We start from the raw sequence: 4282 nt of genomic DNA on the forward strand, positions 1-4282 counted from the left end.
CCTGTGTCAGCGGCACATAGGTCAAGGTTATCTCTCCAACATGGAGGCATTCCCTGACATAGTCATAATGCACCTTAATGTGCTTTGTCCGTGCAGGGAAAATTGGATTCCACACAATCACTAATGTGCTCTGACTATCACTGTAAAGGGTGATAGATGTCAGTTGCTTTTTTGTTGAGCCATGAGACGCATGAAGTGCCAAGAATGAAACATTAGCCACCACTAGTTGACACTCTTGTGTCGGAACATCCTACCTAGTCATTATCAGTGTAGGTAGACAAGCATAAAGAAGATGCACTACTCTATCAAACAATGCATAGTTCTGAGTGTCTTGAAGGTAGCGAAAGACACGCGTCACTGCTTTATTAAACAATGCATAGTGTTGAGTGCCTTGAAGGCAGTGAAAGACACGCTTCATTGCTTGCCAATACTACCGAGTGTGCCAGGACAATGCATAAACCTACTCAACTGTGACACTGCCTACACTAAACATCTAGATGGGTATTGCATAGATGTATAAGGCATCCAACAACTTGCTCATAGGTGGCTACATCAAAGGGCTCAGAAGAGTCCTCAATCGACAGTTGGAGACCGAGTTCCATAGGAGTGGAAACAGGTCTGCAATCTATCATCTGCACATTCCAAGAGCTATTGAATGTATCTTCTATGAGATAGCATGATGCCCTCCCAGTTGGAACAAATTGGATACCCAAATAATAATGTAGAAGACCCATGTCACAAATGTCAAATGTATTCTACAGGTCAGCGATGAAAGCTGCAATGTGCCCCTTATCACAGCTTGTCTAGAAATGCAGTTTTGACATCTAACTAATGCACTTTCTCACCTTTATACGCAACCAATGTAACAAAGTCCGAATGGTCATCATACGTGATGTAGGTACAAAAGTCTCATCATAATCAATGCCTTCCCTCTAGGCATAGCCCTTGATGACTAATCGAGCCTTATACCAACAAAGCCATCAGGCTTCCGTTTCAGCTTAAATAGCCACTTGATGCCGATAGCACGCTTGCCAGAGCAGGCAGATCACATAACTCCCACATGTATCATATCTAGCAATGGAATCCAATTCTAAACGCATGGTGGGAACCCACTAGTGTGGTGGTGAGCCTTCAACATGCGGCAGTATTAGCAAAAAATACGCCAATGTACAGTTAACTGAAGGCAAAACCCTAGATTTGATGAAAAAGCACAAAGCAAGATCTTAGTGCGGCGGCACTAATGAGATAAAGATCAACAGAAGTAACAACAGAAGAACAAGGCTCTGATACCAATAGTTGGAATGTACTCGAATGAGATAATGAGTGAGTGGAGTACAACTTTAGTAGCCCTAGCACCACGGTTGACACACACTAAGGGTGTTTTCTCACGAGGAAAAAAAACCCTACCAGCACAGGGTAAAAAGTGCACGTGATCAGCTCAATTCACACCTGAACTTCTCGAAGGCAGAAGGCTAACAATTTAATCATGTCAAAAGTTCTCTCTTCATGGAGTAGAGTGTTCCTTGTATCCTTTACACACAGTCAGGAGCAAACATATATAGTATTGTTTGCCTACAAAAGACACTATGAAATACATACGGCCAATGGTGTTTCCATGCTTCCTTTTAGTCCATTTCTTCAAGGATGATTTCCAAACCCAGTATTGGGGAAAATCAGTGTACAATGTGACATTTGCATCATGATATTCTCCATTGCATGTAAACCATTCAGTGACTGTGGTCTTTTGCACACTTTCCCTTTGAACAACCTCAACAACATTGTCATCATCTCAAAACATGACATTGTGACCTCCAAGTGTATGCACATTCAACCACTGCACATCTGGCTTCTCATCATGCAAGTCAAACTCAAATAGTCTCCAGCAAACTTCTAACACAGAGACATATCATGCATCTAGATACCTTTAGATTTCATCAATAACTTCTCCACACCGAGACCCTCTAAACCTACTTGTATTGTGGCTGAAACCTTACATTTGCGCTATCATGGCCCTTGTATATGTAGTTGTAAAGATCCTTGATAGTTGCAGATATAGTAGAGAAAATTCCTACACATATGCGCATCATACCTTTTTGATTAAAAAAGGTATATGTAACAACCCATCTTTTATCAATATCAAAATTCTTCACTGTAACAGTTCTCCCGTCATTTTTCCTCATGTAAACAGGATAACCATTGCTATCTACAGTTTTTCTTACATAAATGAATGGGGATATTTCTTTGTGCATTTTCCCTCACTCATATAGACACAATTTGGATTAAATGCCCCATAAGGACCATGGATGTTGCAATGTACTACCACATCAAGCAATTTGGGGAACAACTCATTATCAAGCAATTTCGCACATACTAGTTTATCATAGTCTTGAATTGTTATGGGTTTATAGAGGCTATCCAAAGTCAACCCGACAACTTTTCCAAATAGATCATCTTTCAATATGCACCTCATCATATCTTTGCGCTTTTGATAGAACACTCTAGTTATCAAATCATGCCTATCATGAGGACTTTGGCCTAGAAGCAAAGAATCTAATATCTCCCGCCAATTAGGATTGCAAGTAAAAATTATAACAAATACGGCTTGCCCCCTTTGAATAGACAATTGCCCATTACATTTTCATATAATTGATACTTTTATCATGGACCACTTGTAAAACTGGATGGCAACACTATTCTACACCCAATGGAGCCCCCCACGATAGCATTTCCTAACCCATGTGCATTGACCATGTTAGCTAAACCTCTAAAAACCACAACACGTAGTGTTTTTTTATTGTTACGAACCCATAATAGCTGTGATTTCTCAACCTATAGTATGCATCCACCATGAATTGCTGCAACGATCGTCCCCACCATGGAGCAAAAGCAAGCATTTATGTCATTCTGAACTTGCAAACGATAGGAATAATACTGTCGTTAAGAGATGCACATAGTATTAGTTAATGCATGAACATGTATATCCAAAGACACATCAACATAAGGAACTTTCAAATGCCATCCATTCTCCCCTTATGGAAACAGTAACACATACAAAAGTGGCATATAAGGCCTATGCAAATTTGAGAGTCCCATCTAGACTATGTAGTAAAATATCACCTGGACTATCCCTCAACATTCTTCCCACATTATAAAATGCTCTTACATATGGATTATATGCATGCATCATCAACATAAGTGATTGTAAAGTTGCTGAATGCAAGCCATTCATAGCATCCTAAAAATTCTGCAATTCATGCTCTGTATCAAACACATATAATTGTGCAAACTGAGGTACATGATTATGTACACCATCAGGAACCAAGGACCCTATACGATGATAAACACCACCACGTATCCCTAAAATTACACATACCATTGCCACGAGAGACAGTTTCATCGACATTTGCACCCATTGAGACAAAATCCAACACATTGTTGTAGGCCCAAATATTCTTTTCGAAATTTCTACTCTGAACATTATCAGCACACATTAATGATTTTAATGGTTCAGGTGGTTCTGCAAGTGGACATGGAGACAACAATAGTATTTTCCAATGACCTGTCTACAAGCATTCTTCTTCTCACACTCCCACAACAACTGCGCTTCACAAAAACCACACCGATTTTTTAGTGCTCCTAATGAGTGTACTATCAAAATTGAATAGAGTAATGGCCACATTGCAACATGCATACCTGATACATGGAGATATTCATGAAGAATAGGCGAAATCCCTCCCTTTTCTCTATCATGCACGTAGCATGAAGCACTTTGAACATCACCTTCACATGCTCTACTTCTACACCTTGATGAATAAACGATACTTGTACATCTTGGAGAAGATTTGTCATCTCACTCTCCTCTCATGAAGATTTTCCTTATCACCTAAATATGAGCTACCTGATGACTCACATACATCGACACATTACAAGTGTTGCACGAAACATTATATAGAGCTAGATCTAACCAATGAGAAATATTTTCTCGTAAGTCACATGCATTTGTTCTCTTGAGATTGGTTTTCTCTCGGGCTATTTGTTGCCTCATATCCCTTATAGAATTCAAGCTTATTGTCCAGAGAGGACGTCTCAAAGTAACCAATCTTACCATTTTTTAAACCACCTATTTCTTTTATATGTTTAACTATCAGAGTTATACTCTCTCTCTCTCTCTCTCTCTCTCTCTCTCTCTCTCTCTCTCTCTCTCTCTCTCTCTCTCTTACGCAAACATTTATACACTTAGGTTCCCATTCATTTTATAAGCGTAACATATATCAAATCAATT

The sequence above is a fragment of the Cibotium barometz genome, chromosome 14, assembly GCF_041138505.1.
Source record: "Cibotium barometz isolate CiBa-2024 chromosome 14, ASM4113850v1, whole genome shotgun sequence".
NCBI classification, from domain to species: domain Eukaryota; kingdom Viridiplantae; phylum Streptophyta; class Polypodiopsida; order Cyatheales; family Cibotiaceae; genus Cibotium; species Cibotium barometz.